General features: G+C 37.6%; 1 protein-coding gene across 3 annotated transcripts in view; it reads right to left on the bottom strand.

The window, feature by feature from the left end:
* Window positions 1-18801, bottom strand: part of EPHA4 (EPH receptor A4) — a 132569-nt gene that overhangs the window by 97309 nt on the left and 16459 nt on the right. The window lies entirely within an intron of this gene.

An 18801-nucleotide genomic window follows, 5' to 3' on the forward strand; every position in this document is an offset into this window, starting at 1 on the left:
ACTTGACCGAGGTGGTTGATGACTCCGAGGGAGCAGGAAGCTGCTGTGTTCAAAGCAGAAGTTCAAAGGTGTGTCCCTATAAGAAAAATGTTGAAACCCTGGTCTACACCCACCTGTGACTCCTAAATTCTACACAGCTTGTAGACACACAGATTACAGCACACTGAATGAGTTCCAGTTTATATAAAGTTTCAAAAAACATATAATAATAATTATATAATAATGAAAATATATATATAATGAGGGGCTGTGCCTCTTCCAAGGAAATCAATCTGATGTCAAACGCATCCTGACTTTTAGTTTTGTGTCTACCCTGTCAAAAAAAAAAAAAAAATACCTGTGAGGGTAAGATGCAGATTGTAAAGACTGGAGAGATAATCCCTCCCTTGTGATAATTAGAACAACCTTCTACAGAGCTACTACACTCCCATCTTCCAGATAACACTGACAGGAAGATTCTTTGCCAACTTGGGGGTTTATTTTAAGAGGCAGCAAAACCACACCAGAAGTGTTCAGGGCAAAAGGCCCTTGTGAGACCACATTTTCCAAATCTCTGTGGCTCCCCATGTGTTTCACACCTAAGTAAATAAAATATATATAAAGAACAGCCTTAGTGAGGGCACTGTTCTCTACTGATAATTCTTATGTGGTCTGTCCAATCTGGGTAAGCAGAGATTCAATTGCAAAAATCAGTCCACCTACTTCCCTTGAACGCTACCAGCAAGGATCATTTTAACTGATGTCTTTATAAGAATACCTAAAAGGATTATTGGAGAATGACCCACAAGTAGAATAAACTGCATCCTGTTGACTGAAGAATGAATTTGTGCAAAAACATACCTGTAATCAATAAATTGCTGGTGTTCCAGTTGCCCACAAATGGTTCTGGAAAATTTCTCTGCCCTGCTTCTAGCTCTATTGCAGAACCTGATTTGATTTCCATTAGTTGGTCTTAGCAAATCCTCATCCAGCCCTGCTCTAAACAAGTTTTCCTTTTACCTGGAATGCTATGCCAAGGCCAGAAGATTCTGAGACTCTGTCTGCAAGTGTCGCAAGTTCTAACACGGGCTCCTAGGAAGGAATTCTTTATACCATCCTAAATCAGCTTTTTCACTGGTCTGGCTGCAGTAGTTGGGGGTGTGTGAATTTCCCTACCTTCTAGAAGAAAGAGAACAAACAACCTCCATGCTGCCAGCATCCCTGGAACCCAATGTTAATTTCTTAGCTCTGTCTAAAAGTGTCAATAGTCAATAACTTTTTCATTGATTTTTCTTTGTTCTACTGGAGCTGCCACATTTAGCTGATCATTTAATTTTATGCTTACTATCAGATTGAGCAGGCTTTCACTTCTGTGTAGTTGTACTTCCAATTACTTTTCCGCCCCAAGAAACAGTTTTCATAGAAAAAAGGCAAAAAAATAAAGAAACGAAAACCCTCACACCTTTCCAGTAGACAGAACTGCTCTTCATTTGAGCATCTATATGATTTAATTTTTATTGACCAGAAGAAATAGTATTCACAGCACCCAATCTAGACATACGTGGTGGTACTTGGCTAATTTCTACCTGACTGGGATTGCCCTCCTCAGATGTTTGGAGTGCAGTCCCTGCACTTTCTCCACTGCTATTGGATCCAGACTTTTCTAATTCTATCAGGTTAAAAAGAAACAAGTGGCACTATTAACTCCCTTGGACCTCGTACTTGGTGAGGGGACCCGCAAATCACTTTCAGTTCTACGTCATCCAGACTTAGTAGTGTAGGCTTTCAAATGCTCTTCCTCAGCCTATGTTAATCAGAACCGACCAGGAGTCTGTTAAAAATTCAGATCACAAATTCCAAACTAGAACTCTTGGGATGTGACCTCAACAATGTACATTTGTAACAAACACCTCAAATGATTCTAACGTACAAACTCACTGTTGAAGCCACTAAGTTTCATCATCAGACAGAAAAGCCCCCAAAGCACTCACCTTCTACTAACTTAACTCATGCCATTCTTACACCTACAAAAAACAACCACGTGTTGACTTCCCAGAACAGTTCCAAATTCCAACTCTAAATAAATACCATCATTGCTTGTCCACTGCCCTGAACCAGCCACCTATAAGGTAATAAAGCATCAATCATGCCAAATCAAGGATCCTGTTTTTTTTTTTTTTTTTGCTCTTCAAACAACTGATTTGTCATTTTCTCTTTAAATAAAGCCAATCACCCTTTAAATATAACCTTCAAGTCAACTTTACTCTGAGGCTTTCCTTATCTTTCTTTTGCATGCCTAAAGTGGTAGAACAAAGATTTTGGTAAACATTACAAATCTTCATATCAATGGCACATTTCCTTTGGTTGAATGAAATATCTACCATCCTAACTCTAGTACAGAAAGAATCGCCCACAATCAGTGGCTCTCAATGGCTAGAAGATAGCAGGACATCAAGGAATATCTGATGAGTGAACCGGGAGGAAGAGACCCAACTCCTATCCTGCTCTTCAAAGTCTTTCAAAAATCCAACCCAATGTACCTACTTACTCTTCAACCCCAGGGGGAGCAGCTAACTCCCTTTCTTGGAACTCAAGGGATATCATTCCTCTTTTACCATCTTTATTTATCTGCAGTTTATCAAGTTTCTCTTCTCCTTGGAAACCTTGTCAGCTAACACCAGTCAACACAGATAGTTCTTTCCACCTCTGGGAAAGAGCACTTATTATCACATCACACATTTTGACACTTAAGAGCTTAGAGTCACCCAGTAGCTGACCTATTCCAGATAACTATTTTTTTAGTTGAGGAAACTGATTTGAGAGAGTTAAGGAACTTGACCATGATCAAATAATTGGATACTTTTCAGGACAGAGATTAGAAACGCTAGTCTTTCCACTCTAATGTACTCCTCCCTTCAAGAAGGTTATAGGACTTTCACGAACTTGGGCTTTAGATGAGACACAATTTTTAATAAGTGTTCTAGTGCTTACTTACCTTTTCTGTGAATGCTGCCCTGCAGATTACTCGACTTCACATGTTCTGCAGTAGACCCCTGACAGTCTAGGGAAATATTTCCCCAAACCCACATTAATTCAAAAATTAGAATATCCCTCTATAGAACATAATTTGGCCAATTCTCTTATCTCTAAAAGGGGATTATTATATCCCCAATTTAGGATGATTGAAATTCCCTAATGTAAGAGAGAACATGCATCAAATTAGAACAACAGAGATGCACTGTAAGGGAGCAGAAAATTGTGGTTAAGGGCATAGGCTTGGTCAGCAGCCAGACTTCTCACGTTGAATCCAGACTCCCCACTTATTAACTGCATGAGTCTGAGCAAGCTGCTTCACTGGGCCTCAGTTTCCTCATCTATGAAAAGAGGATACTGACAATCACTATCTCAACAAGTTTTGGTGCTACAAAGAAACACTGAGAGGAAGGTGCTTAGCAAAAACCTAACTTCTCATCAGGTAAGTGCAATATCAACAGAAATGATTTAAAGTAATGCCAGAAAGGGGGCAGGCAGAGGGATGGGGGGCCGTGGGGAAGATAAACCACTATGCCATTCACTCATTCATTCATTTCAATAGCAACTATGTGTCAAAGCTCAGTTCTAGGCTCAAAAGAGAAGAAACAAGGACCATTTTCACAGAGATTATATTGAGGTTGACAGCTAAATCCAAGAATACCAGAGATCTGCCACATGCCTATTCCACTTATGTTACCAGTGCTCCAAATGATTCTTTTGAAATTGCACTCAAAGTTAAAAGTCACTATAAAAAGAGTTTGTTACTTGCGATCACTCGTTGTTCTTGACTAAAATCCAATATTACACAGTATGATTAATCTCATTTATCAATAACCTGGTCTATGAACAATTTGATATCCAAAATGAAATCTGCCTTAAAGGACAAAAGTGTCCAGGACCAAGCACATTTGAAAAGAAGGTGATATGGACTGAATTGTGTCCTCCAAGTTTTATATATTAGAAGCTTGATCCCTACTGCAACTGTCAAGAGGGTGGAAAATCCTATTATGGTAATTGAAAGGCGGGTCCTTGAAGAGGTGATTAGATTGTAAGGACCATGACATAGTAAATGGATTAATAATGGTGGTCATGGGTGTGGTTCTGAGGGTTTTAAAAGGAAAGCACGTGAGAGTTTCTCTCTCTGTCTCTGCTCTACCATTCTACCATGTGACACCCTGTGTTGCTGTAAACCCACCATCAAAAAAGACCCTCACCAGATGTGTTCACTGGATTTTGGACTTCCCAGCCTCTGAAACTGTAAGCACTAAATGTCGTTTTCTTGCAATTTACTCAGTACCAGGTATTTTGTTATAAGCAGCAGAAATGGACTAATACAGAAGGCCCTAGACATTCTGAAGAAGATAGTTCCAAAAAAGTTCAAAAAAAGGAGCTGCAGCATTATAATAATCCACAAACTGTCCCTTTCAAGGATTCATTTGCATGAAAAGTCTCTATTTGCTCTTTAAAAAATTCATTTATTTTTATTATATAAAAATATATTTTAGAGTTTCACAGACTCTTTTGTGTAACTACACTGCCCAGTAAAACTGACCCAGTGCTGCGTATGCGGCAAAGAATGAGTAATTTATTAAATTGAACTAAGAGCCCAAAACATACTGGGATGAAATACATGTGTGAATAGGTTATAAGTCTTCTGTTCTTAGACACAAATGAAAATCTCCTTAGGGATACAGCTCTACCTGTAATTTATTTCTACATTATTCTTGTGTGTAATATTATTTTTGGCATGTTAATGTATTGTCAAAGAATTCCAATCTAGTGACATGACAAAAGTTGTATTTCATGTTGAAATGTGAAAAAGTGTGAAAATCAATTGAATTATATATCAATGACATGCAATAAGGGTAACCAGTATATCCTGGGTAATGTCACTTCTCTGGAATGATTAGCAGCCTAGAGCTATTAGATTAATTACTAGAGCTTTATCCTTACTATTATAATCAATTGGATTTGCTGAAGGGAGATAAAAACTCAAAGCTCTTTTTTTTTCCCCCTAAAAAGAAAGAGTTATTTGCCAGAATCCACATAATTCAGATGATTAACTTCTTTTCTTGGCACTTGACTAAACCCGTAAGTTTATGCTGGCAAATAAAATAAATGCTGAAAGTTGAAGTCACTCTTTGATCTAGTAAATAAACCTGCAGAAAATTCAGCCTCAATTACTCTTTAAATTTATGACCTACCCAGTAACAAGATGGTGACAAATACTGGTTTCTTTACTGAAAATACATGATACATTCTGTGAGTATGCTTCAAAAATCAATGAGCCACTTACAAATAAACAAAACCATATTGACATTTTTACATTTTCCTTTTTACATTCATTTATTCGTTTCTTTCAATGATCACATGTGGAATGCCAGGACTGAATAGGATTCTGTGTACCGTGTTGTTTTAAGCACTATAATGAATACAAAGATAAATAAAATATAGACTTAGCCTGGGAAGAACAGAGATTCTGGTACAGAACTGCCATATACAGTTGCAAAGGTTGTTCACTGAACAAGGGTATACAACTGAAGGAGAAAGTGGGGTCTGAAATGCAGCGTAAATTCCTTCCATCAAGCTTAGGGCTCTGACACAGGACCACAACAATCCAGTAGCAGTAGTAGTGGTGGTGATATTAGTGATAGCTAATATTTATTGATTACTATGGCCCCACACATGGTTCAGGTGGGTTTCATGTATTTATTTATCTAATCCACACAACAATCAGTTGGAGTAAGTATTATTACTACTTGCATTTTGTATATGAGTGAACTAAGCACAGAAAAACCAATCGACTTGCTTTAAGTCAAACAATAAGTGGTAGAGTTTACTCACTCTCTAAACAGTAAGTAATGCCCTGTACCCTGAAGAGTTAGATTAAAATGGCATTAGAAAGTATAAGTGACTTAAGGAATGCAATGGAAACACCAGTGAGAATGAGAAGGAAGAATGTAGCGCTTGAGCAGGGCCTTGTACAATGTGCAAACTTTGATAGGCAGGAGGCATTTGGGGCAGGGTGAATTGTGTGACAAGAAAAGCACAGCAGCTGGATTCTTAGAGCAGTGAAGGAACATTGAAGAAAGAACTTAGAGACCTTCTCCTGCAGAGCTATATTTAAAACTCAGTGGTGGTTTCAGGGTAGGAGTGATCACATGATCAATGCCCAGGTTTAGGAAGATGTGTACTGGGATTATAATCCCCGTATATAATGAAAGCTGATGGGTTCAGAGGAGGCAAGCAGACAGAAGAGAGGAGATTTGTCATTACACCCAAAGACAACTTTATTTATTAGCTCTTGTGCATTTTTGCATGACAGTTTTCTTACATAGTTCAATACATTCTCTCTATTCAAAGCAAAATATCCAACTGCTGCTCTTGTGAGTATTCGTTTCTACACGCAACACAAGACAAATAAACATCCAACTAGTGATACATTGTAGCCAGTGCATCAAAGCATGTTTCTTGGTTGTTGCATCATCTGACAGAAGTAAAGGAGATCACCATGTAACTTAAATAATTTGGTCAATACAATTTAAATGATCAAACTTGCCAGTTTGGACTAACTTATTTTTTCCTCTTTGTGTATGGATAAGACCTTTACGAAATTTGAATTGACATTTAATGAGCACACATCAAAACCTTCTGTACCAACCCATGCTCTCAGCATAGGACCTGGAATATATCAAGAGAGTTTTTTTTTTATTGAATCTGTGAGTGGTAAAGTCAATTACTGTTGAATTACAATAATCTCAGAATTGTAAGGGACCAGAGAAGTTATTCCAGTCCTTCTCTCCAGCGAGATACTTGCTGAAGCTTCTCTTATTAAAGACTCCCTCTAGTTTCTGCTTAAATACTTTCCATGACATACAACTTATTGCTTATCATTAATGGGATGGCTGTCCAGGCATGTAGAAACCTCACTGACATAGGCAACAGAGGGAGATGGCAAGAGAATGGAATCCAAGGGGACTAGATCTAAAGAACCTGACATAGGGCCAAATCAGTGTCCAAAATGTTGTGGGGAACTAAGTCTTAATTCAGGACATCATCAAACTCCCAAGACTTCTAGCCAGAGGGCACAGAACAAAAGTAGCTAGAGGGGCTTATGAAGGTACTGTACTAGAAGTCAGATCAGCAAACCCCATTCAAGTTCCTGATGATTCAGGACAAGATTCTGGGGGACTGAGAAAGAGGGTGCAGAACCCTAGGGGAAGGGAACGGCAAGAGCTCATTCCCAGAGGATTTTAGGGTGACAGCCAAAGGTGCTGGTCCCAGTGGGGAACTGGAATGTTGAGCCGGAAAGAAAGACAGACGTAGCTGTAGTTTCTGGGCCAATAAAAGTGTGTGGGAAGCTGTAACTCCACAGGCGTGTAGATGCCAATATTCACCCCAAGCAAAACAGAAACACAGTCTACAACAGCGTAACCAACAGCACGATGAATCCCCCACCCAGCAAACAGGTTTTAAGTTACCAACAAACCATTTTCCTCGGTCTATACTGGCAGTAGAGAGGAAAAGCCAAGGGCCACCACCCAAACAGAGTAAAACTATTCTACGCTGAGGCATGTATAGCAAGAAGACAAGGAATATGTACCAAGATGTGACCAAATGTGACTTGAGGTTTGCTTTGCATGCGGCAGAGTTTCTTTCTCTGCATTTTCCAAATGTTCTACAATAAACAGTATTAGTTTCATAAATAAAATGTGTTAATTTATTCAATAGAAAAATTTTTTTAAAAACAATAGGGTTTTATATTTCTTACTGCTAAGAGAAGAGCTAATCAGAATTAATGTTTTAGTTTCAAGGATATACATCCATGGTTTCACCGTTCTCAGAAACTCTACCCTATTTCTAAATGACAAGGTCTTCTGGATCAGAGCGAGCATGGGCAGGAGACTTTCACCAAGAAGGGGGAGGCAAAAGGGATAGGGGAAGGTGGGAAAGAAAGTGAAGTACTTTTCCACATTCTGTCCATATAATTGGAAAAATAACTTGCAAGATGTTTTGTTTTAGAAAGGAGAAGGTGCAAAACTTAACTGGATAAATAATATTCCATGATGAATAAGTAGGACCTGGGAGATAAGTGCATGGAATGCTAGCTAGCACAGGCACTTGGACGAATCAGTTTCAAGGTGGTAAAGCTTCGGAGTGTAACAAGATGAACTGCAAGGTCACAGAAACAATCAATTATACAGCCTTCGATGGATTTAACTCACAAAGAAGGGAATCAGTTGACTCTATAAGGATTTGAACTCCTGGTTTCTGTATGTGTAGGTATTTCAAAGTCCGTACTTAGACCATGAAGTCATTTTCCTTTCCAGTTGGTGAAGCCCTGAGGCATTCTGTAAAACTGTAAGACAACAGTGCCTAAGCAATTATATGAAAACAATCAGCCTCATCAAGCTCACTTTAACAATGTCTTTTTGAAAGGTAGCTTTTCTCTGGGTTTCAAGAGCAATGATGCTCCTCAAATAGTGGGAGGGAACATTTACAGTAGATTTAGAGGCAATAATTTGCATCAGGCAACTAAAATATATAATCCTTTATATTAAAGGGTAGCTGCCAACAGCTACCACAGGTAACCAAAGAATCTTGCATTTGTTTAAAACAAGATTAAAAATTAATTGATTTTTTTAGAATGAAAAGAAAGGCTTTGATGGAAAAAACCTTGAGAAACTAAATCCTTAAAAGAGGTTTTCTCACATGCAAGTGCTAATGAGTAAAACTACCTCCTCTTTGGAGTTCATTTTGTTAATGAGTGTTGCCTGGAAATTAACATATAATGACCCTATATGTATGCTATTTCTCAGTATGTTTCCTTCAAGCTTAGGTAAGCATATATCTCAAAATTTATTTTTTTTTTCAGCATGTATTAAAGCCTTTAAAAATGTATTCTTTTCAATCCAACAATTATTTGAAAATAATTAAGGCTATGTTTTAAGGTTTTGCTGAGGATATTCAGGGCAATGTTGTTAAAAGCACCAAACTGAAAACAACTTAAGTGTCCAACAACAGAGAATAGCCAAAGAAATGGTGGTATATCCAAGCAACAGAAACCTCTGCAGCCATTGGAAATGATGTTATAAAGTTATATTTATTGATCTGGAAAGATTTTATGATCATTAACTCATTTTATAGTGTGTGTATGCACACACAAGCGTGCGTGTGTATATCAAAGGAAGTCTGGAAGCATAGAAACCAAAATGGTAAGCACGACTTTCATTATGTGGTGAGGTTCTAGATGATTTCACCCATTTTTTTACTTATCTATATTCCACATTTTTCTATAAACCATATGAATTTGTGATTTTTTTCTAAACCCAATAACCTTGTGATTCATAAGTTGCCTTGAATATGGCTTTAAACCATATTTAGACATCTCAGTAAGTAAGGTTTTTCATGCTATCCTTAGCAGCTACGCAAACAGTAAAACCAGAGCACAATTAATGAGAAATCTGGCTATGTTATAGTCTAGTGAAGTATTAATCAGCTGAAATAGAAGACTGATACAGATAGATATATAGATACGTAGATGAAATATTAAACTTTTTCGATCAAACACTTAATAAATGTATAAATAAATGTAACATGTATACGCGTTATATAGCTTACACAGCAAACTTAAAAGTAAATAATACCATCTCTATTTTACAGATGAGGAATACAAGGGTTTTGGGTGATTAAATGATTTGGTATAAAATCCACACACCTAGAAGAGCCCTGGTTATCTGGGCAGAAGATTTAGGACACCAAGTGTCTTAGTCTGTTTGGGCTGCTATAACAAAATACCCTAAACTGAGTAGCTTATAAATAGCAGAACTTTATTTTTCACAGAGGGTCCGCTCTTTTGCTCACACGGTGGAAGCTGCAAGGGAGCTCTCTAGAGTCCCTTTTATAAGAGCATTTATCTCATTCATGTGGGTTCTGCCTTCCAAAGCCCTACCTCCTAATACCATCACTTTAGGAGTTAGGATTTCAACCTATGAATTTGGGGGAAGGATGTAAACATTTAGACCGTAGCACCAAACCACACTGGCATCACAAGAAACCAACACAGGCACAGGTAAGTAAAATAAACACTAAAATAAACACCAAGAAATCTTGATACAAAGGCAAAATCTTATATAGATCTGCCACACGTTCATGACCTTTTATAAAACAGAGAGAAAGACATGAATGTTGGGGGAAATAAATGGCACCTCCATCCCAAAAATTCATTTTGAAGCCCTAACCCCAATGTGACTATATTTGGAGATGAGGCGTGTAAAAAGGTAATAAAAGTTAAATGAAGTGATAAGGGTAGGATCTTAATCTGATAGGACTGGTGCTTTTATAAGTAAAGGAAGAGACAGCAGACATCTCTCTCTCACCTCTAGTGCAAAGAGAAATGATCACGTGAGGAAACAGTGAGAAGGTGGCTGTCTACAAGCCAAGGAAGAGGCCTCACTAGAAACCAACTTTGATGGCACTTTGATCACGGAATTCCAGCCTCCAGAACTTTGAGAAAATAAATTTCTGTTGTTTAAGCTTCCCAGTCTGTGCTATTTTGTTATGACAGCCCAAACTGACTAACAAACCTTCCAAAGGGTATCAGTCAAAAGCCTCTCAAAACTTGTTTTTCTACAAAATCAAATACAGAATTGAAAAGCAAATAAAAATATGATCACGCTCCTTTTCTGGACTGGTACCCTCATCCATTTATACATTCTACTTTTAGCAAGTATAAACTAAACCAGTCCTCTATCCTGCCATGCCGAACCATCATGGCTTAAAAATTACTCCTCCTCGAGAGTTTCCTGAAACTAAGAATGGAAAACCATGCACTGATGAGCCCAGCCCAAAACTTAGAAGTTACTCAAAAATATTCCCTTCTATGCATCTTCTAAACCCTATTGGCTACTGTCCATTGATGGGTTCCCCTCAAGAAACATACACACGTGCACACACACACACTCACCCCTCACAATCTGCCCCCTTCTGTCAATTTAAAAGCATTTGCTCATTCACAAGATTCTACACATGAAGGCCGTGTCATGCATTTTTGCCACCCCATTGCCTGAGCACAGTAGATGCTTAAGAAATGTTTATTGTTGAAATCAACTGCTGTTCAGTACTCTGTTTAATTTTCCAGAAAACTTCTTTCACACCTCATTCCCAGTAAGACAGCGTTTTCCTCCTCCAGGTCTCACATGAGCTTACTTCAAGTATCACCTATTACAGACATTTAACAGGTCTGCCTACCCCCTTAGAATGTGAACTCCTGCAAAGGGAACAGTGTTTGGAAAGGCAGGAAGACCTCAGAACACATGGAGGTGCACACAAAGAGTCACAGTCTATCCAGGCATTCAAGTCTCTGGGCAAGGGAACAGAACACTGAATCCCCAATGATGTAATCAGAGAACAAGTCTGATCTCAAATCAGAAGCCTCCAGTTGAGGAGCAGTTTTGGGTTTATGGGGCTTAGTTCCCCAAGGTTTCCTTCAACAATACACAGATGAAGACTTTACCTTGGCTGCCCACATCTCTTCTGGGCTTATGCTACCTTTAGCACTACCAAGAAGGCAAGACTCAAAAAATCCAACATCAGGCACCAGTCTTTATTCATTTATTACATAGTTTATTAATCTGAACCTCCGTTTCCTCATCTGAAATGAGAAGCATGAACTAAGTAAAGGATACAGAGGGTCCTTCCAGCTTTAACATTGTCCAGCGCTACGAAGAGAGACATTCACTTCACTAGGGTACGGTATGGTAGAGGCTTCCTCTCTGCCTCTGTCAGCGACAGAACTCAAACTATTCCATCTTGCCATCAGGCTGAGAAAGAGGATAAATAACCATTCGAGATGTTCCCATTGTTTATAGGACTACAAATAAACTTTTTTGAAAGAGAACTACTCAGCTTGGGCAAACACATTATGTTCCATATGTGAAACAAAGAGTTGTGTACAGAAAAATAATTGGCAGGTTAATATAATGCCAGCTGACCTCCTTTATTAACTGGGGCTGTGTTGCAAGAAACAGAAAATCTGACCCTAAATGGCTAAGATGGGGAGAGGAGGAAGAAGACATTTTTGTGGCTGACACCATTTAACAACTCAGGATATAACTGGCTCTAGGAGCTGAAAAGCGAGCTGTTTCCAATGAAGCCACAAGGTAGCCACACAACAGGGAAGGGCAGAAGGGGGTGTGGACACTGGAGGAAGCCTCATATACCTCCATCTGCAATTGTTCATTCCATCTTTTTTTTCCCTTTCTCCTTATTACGTCAATGAATTGTCTTCCAAACGGTTTCTTTGCCATTTTTTTCTGTGCACATTTGTGAATAAATACTCTAGCTGAACCAGCTTAAAATCAAGTACCTAACATTTAGATTATTAAAAATTCACCCACCTTTTTAAATTGATTTTCTTTCTAAATATCTCTAGCTTTATTGTACAAGTATTTAAGAAATCAAAAACCTCTCATTTGGTTAGGTTGTCCTCCTGTTAAGATGAAATGACGTTTTGTCTTTCGTAAAGTTGGGTCTGTGCTAGTGACTCCTAATTACTTAGTCAAGTTTAAGGAAAAAGGATCATTCCTTTCTGCTGTGATACAGAGTCAAAATAAGAATAATTCACTTAGTAATATATTCTGTGACAAGGTCTCTGGCCTTGCAAAGTCGCATTTTGTTTTTCGCAAGGCCATTCAAAATAATACAAACACTGGCCAATGAGTATTTGACAAATTTTGGAGTAAGTAAATCCAAGACAGTGCTAACTTAAGTCTACAAGATGAGTAAATACTCTCCTTACCTTGTAAGAATGCAAGGCTTATTCAATATTTTTAGTTAACTTGGGGAGAAGTTTCTTTCCAACAGTTCTTACCCTGAGAAAGTAAGATATAGAGTTGGCAAAAGTGGAGGCTGGAGCCAGCCTATCTAGGTTCAGATCATTTTGAGTAGTCCTCCATGGCTTTAGGCACCTTTCTGTGCCTCAGTCTTCCTATCTGTAAAATGGGGGTACTAACAGTAGCTGCCTTATAAGGCTGTTTTTTAGGACTAAACAAATTAAAATCAGCAGAGGACCTGGTCAGTGGCCATCATTACAGATGCATTTGTAAAATGTTAATAATTTCTTCCAAAAGACATTCCCCACCTCCTTTACTTCATGTTTATTAGGAAAACATATGATATTGATTTTGGGATACTATGGTATAAACTCAGATTTAAGAAAAATAAAAAGAGAGAGAGGTTGCTGGCTCGGACTGTTGGGAGAACTTTTCCATCTTTTCTACGCTTTAAGACACTAGACCTAGATTACTTTCCCTGGGAAATAAAAATGCCTTATAACATGCACACCCACCGTGCTCAGGACAGACCTGCAATGCTCAGTAGAGTGCTACTCAATGAACCATTCTGTCCAAAATGACAATGGTGCCCCTTTTGAAGAACACAGGACTTCCAGTCTCTTACTGCAAGGCTACTGATAGGTGCCCCAGGGTCACCCAGCCAGTTGAACACATCCAAAAATATGAACTCACTGCTCATGCTTTCACCTAGTTCAAAATGTTAGACAGTTCTTCCTTACATTTAGGCAGTACTTGGCCTCTGGTCCTCATTGTTCCTGCTGTGACATAGAATCGTTTGTTTGGTTAAGTGAAAAATGAAGCTTGCCAATCCTTAAAACCAATATAAAATATTTACAAATTATTATGTTAAAGTTGCTGCTCTAAGGAACACCAGATGTTTCTACAAACAGTCAATTTCATGCTCTCTCTCTCTCTCTCTCTCTTTCTCTTGAAATAAAAAGAGCAAAGCAGCACAGCTCAGAGAGGCTGCACCCCATCTACTCTGCAGTGAAAAGTAGCTTTCCCTAATGGGATATTAAATATGTTCTCAACTAGATTCTCATTAACAGCCAGGCTTCTAATTAATAAGTAGCTCAACCATGCCCATGAACTAACTCTGAGTTTAACAATCCCATTTCCTTTAACGTACACGTTTAAGATCTGCACAAGTAATGAGAAATTTCAATATGTAATTATGGATGAGAGCTATGTGGCATCTTTTCGCCATAAAAGCAACAGAGGCTGAGAATGGCCAAATCAAAGTCAAAGAACATGTTGACTACGCTGGGCTTGAAAATCCATTTATATGATTCAAAAAGCAACTGAACAAGGTCCCACCCAGAGCTAGTTTCATTGTTGTGGCTTTTGTGCTTTTTACTGAAGTCTGGCAAATATACAGAAATGTGCCTAAATGCTAAGCACAAAGTCCAGAGCTGGTATTCATGGTGGAATCTTTCAAACTTGCAGAGAAAAGACAGTTCTCGTACACACTGACTTTCTACAATGTTAATGTAAAAACTGGAAAACTGTCTTTGTTAACTTTATGAATTCTCTATAGCACCAAAACCTGCTGAGGAAAGGAGAAAGAGACAGAGATAGACATGGAAAGAGAAAGAGAGAGAGAGAATATGTAGGCTAATATCATGTGAATATTTATTAAAAATTCAAAATGAAATAACAATAAAAAATTCTACATTTATTGATCACTTAATGGACACCACTTCCTAGGTGAGACTTGCCTACATTGTCTTATTTAATACTAATTACACCCATGGGGTAGGTATCAGTATTCCCATATTATAGAGGAGAAAATCAAAGTACTGAGGTTAGGAAACTAGCTTATTATTGCACAGTTAGTGAGTGGCAGAAAGAGATAAAAATTCAATTCTTATTCTAAAGCTCTGACTCCTAATCACTACTTTCAATTAACAAATAGAATTCAAGAGACTTTTTGAAAATTCACTGCCACCTAATAAGGTCCCCCCCACCCCCCAAATACAGACAGAACTTATGGCTTATTATCAGAAAAAACTACTAATACATTAGAGCTAATAAATACAACAAATCAGAAAAGCCACATTATCAAAAGAAATGCATGAAGTAATTTTTTAAAAATCCAACATTCATTCTGAGAACTATTTAAAAATTGGAATACTAAGAAAATAGATTTGATATGATAGTTAAATCATGCCCACTAAAATTGAACATAAAATAAGGATGCTCACAATCTACACTATTATTTATTACTAGTCTGAAAATTCTGACCAATGTTGTAGGATATAAATCAGAAATAAGAGGCTTAATTTTGGAAAAAAGGAAAAAAATTATTCATAATTATTTGCACTTGAAACTATTTTCATTCTAAAAAACCCTAAAGAATTAACTGGAAACATATTAATAGTCATAGGACAGTTCAATAAGGAGATTGGATGTAAGATAAACATACAAAAATCAATAGCTTTCTATTGTAGATTAGTGATAACCACCTAGAAGATATAATGGAAAATATTGGAAAAACTCAATGAGTTTGAGTTTTTTAATCATTATCTGTGGTAGAAGTCAATAATACTTTTTGGGGAGTAGTTCTTTTAAGTATATCTTCTTTTTTAAAGTTGCTATAATAGCTGTGATTTTTATACGGTAAGATATTACTTTTCTTCAGTAAAAGATTTTATGTTTCTCTAACGGAAAGAAAAAAAAGATCTAACAATGTTTTTTAAAAGTTTTAGTACAACTGCTGAAAATCTCGGTGCAGGATTCTTGCCATATCCAGTAACCTAACAACTACTGAAATAATTATAGCTACAACATTCTGTGAAAGAGGATCCTGGAATCCTTTATGAAGGCTAGAATAAATTAGATACTTCAATTGATTCTAGCTAAACACAGTAGCCTCTTTTTGCCCTATACAGGTTAAATTCACAAAAGTAAGACCATTTAAGACCACGCAGTCGTCTATTCCAAACTTTTAAAAATGCTTTTCATTCGTGCAAAGATAATCTTCTTTTTCATTTCTGTCAACAAGAGTTTCTTTTCTTACTAAAACGCCACAGTCTTTGACTGTTGCCCTGAATCGGTGCTAATTTTAAACTCTAGGACACAGAGAGGCAATTCCAAAAGAAAGTGCTTGGAAAGGAAACCTGAATGTTCAAATATTACTTTCAGCTGCACCTCTCGCTGGCACCTCATTAAAGAACACAGAGTAATGAAATCTCAATTTCTCCCATTAGTTAATTAGCACCTTTACATCTTAAGAACTGGAAGCATCATACTGTTAATTACCTACAAGTCTGCTCTCAAAAATCAGTGGTTGCTTATATCTTTTTTTCTTATGCACAAGTTTACACAACCCTTAAAAAAAAAAAACATAAAATATTCTCCTCTAAGCGAATGCTAAATGTGAGAAAATGGAGAATTCTAACAACTAAAGGTGAGTTCAGGAGACTAGTGCCTTTATTGATCTCTTATTTCTCCCAACACTTTTCTTCTAATCCTCTCCATAATTACATGAACTGCTAGAGCTTTCCTGCAGCTGTCAATCCCTCTTGCATCCATTTTCAAATGGCCAGCGGAGAAGCGATCTGGGCACTAGATCAAGCTGTCAATGCTCCCCACTTGGCTATCGACAGTCCTCTTGAAGCCTCCTGGCACATCTGTCAAGGACCTCCTAGGGTTCTTCAAAACTCTTCTCCCTCGCAAGACAGTGAGGAGGGTGGAGGAGCCAGAAAAGTATTGATCCATTCTTTTAACATGCTAATTTGCCTGGGGTTGCTTCAGTCATTGCCAAGCTGGACACTTCAAAAGGAAACTGTTTCTCAAAGTGGAGATGTCTTTTTCAAACACTTAAAACTGAAAACAAATGAATGTAAGCATCAAGTTCACAGTGCAATGTGAAAGAGCTTGGCCAAAGAGAAACGGGATAGCTAACATATACAACAGCGGCTTAAAATTAATTGATGGTAAGAAATTTGAAACTTTGAAACATATTTTAAACTTCTAAAGCCTGTGTGTGCATCATAACCAATTAGGATGTAACCTACTGAGTTGCATTCATCTTTGGGAGAAAAATTACGGCTGACATAATTAAACTGATATAAAACATTAATAACATTGATATTGATGAATGCTCGGGCATCTCCATAAATGATGAAAATGGAAAATAAAACCGGTTGTTCATTTAATTGCACTTCTAACTTGCAACACATCATGAAGTCTACAAAAAAAAGGAGGGGTTGGACAATTGCCACATTATTAAAGTATCTTTGTTTACTGCCTTTGTTACCAGTGTATTATTTCATCAACAAAACATACAGTACAGATAAGATTACAAGACATAATTAAGTGTCTAAAGATTGCAAAGTATTACCATATTCAGTTTGTAAAATTAATTCATCAAAAGCAATGATTTGCTTGTAGTTTTCAGGTCAGGTATTGCTGGGGATATACTGTTAGCTATAAATGGATATTAGAGGAAGAAGTCACATGAAAGAGACAGCCTGCTTACGATGAAGAATCCACTGTGGGAAGCAATAGCTGGGAAACTTGAAGTCTTAAATCAGGAAAGTTCTTAAGGACAAAAGCCCAAGAGAAAAAGCATTCCTAACTGAGCTGTGTCTTAACTGATCATGAGGTTGGCCCATATTTACCTGCCATGGTATTATGGGAGGAAATCAGTATTCTGTTAACCTCTGACCTCTCGGATCGGAAGCAGACAAAGGCCCAATCTGGAGCCCTGGGAGAACATAGCCAAATGTCAAACAGCAGGGAAGCGATTGTTACGGAAACATTTGGCTTGGGCACAGCCAGCTTCATTGGGGCAAACTGCTATTCACAGAAACAAGCCATGAAGAGATAACACCATAAAATATGAACAGAACAGAACCTTTTTCGCCTTGCTTCTAAATTGTTAGCTTTATGGGACTTCATGCCGAACAGTATGAAAAAAATCCAATTTGCTTTGAAGCGCATTAGTCTGTCTAACATCCTAATTATTGTTTACATTGCCATTTGCCTTCTATTAAGAATTGAATAATTACCCAGCACTTCATAGTTTAAAAATACAAGCAAACAGGATTATCTGGGTAATTAAAAAACTGTACCACAGCTTTGTACTGATGCGGAAAATATCTGTACACGTAAGGGAAATGATAATTATCAATCAGCTTGCTTCAAATGGCATTTTAAGGATTTTAAGCAATTTGAGATCTGTAACTTATTAAAAAGAGGTTAGTAAGATCACCTTTGAGAAGTGTGGGTCTGTTGAAATCCATCCTCAGAAACAAGAGCCAGATAAGCAGCTGAATTTTCTCAACCACTAATGACACCAGAGAGCACACCCGAGTACAGAGCATTCTGCTGCTCTTTAATCCTAATAATCCATCCCAAATGGACTTTGAACAGCATCATCAAACTTTGTCAGACCATGTGGAGCTAAACCAAAGCTCTTCCACATTTAGATGTTGTTTTAACTGACCTTGCCTCCACTTCATTACACTGCATTTGGATGTATGGATGTGCCCGTTTTCTGCCCTGTGAAATTAGTTTGAACTCAAGACTAATCTAACTTCAAAAACATTTCATGCAAAGTCCTCTTCTTCGCATTTATAGAATGCATATGATCATGGCCTTTCTGAAGATAGTGCTGTTTTCAAGCAGAGGGTGAAGTTTGTGGGGTAAAATGTGCAGGACGCTTGTGTTTCCATTCTTGAAGGAATAAAGCAAAGGTTAAGTAAATTTGGAGACACTGGGGGCGGAGGAGGAGGCAGGAATACAAAAGACAGTATTCAACCAAAAGTGAATACACATACTGTACATAAAAAGGAACAGAATTAGAGTCAATACACGTTTTAAAGAATTTTATCTGGGGACATAAATAAAAATAAGAGATTTTAATTGTGATTCTAGATATGAAGGCTGATGTATTCATTCACAGATGTAGAAACACAAATGAAAATAA

The sequence above is a fragment of the Cynocephalus volans genome, chromosome 1 (assembly GCF_027409185.1).
Source record: "Cynocephalus volans isolate mCynVol1 chromosome 1, mCynVol1.pri, whole genome shotgun sequence".
In the NCBI taxonomy this organism is placed as follows: Eukaryota; Metazoa; Chordata; class Mammalia; order Dermoptera; family Cynocephalidae; genus Cynocephalus; species Cynocephalus volans.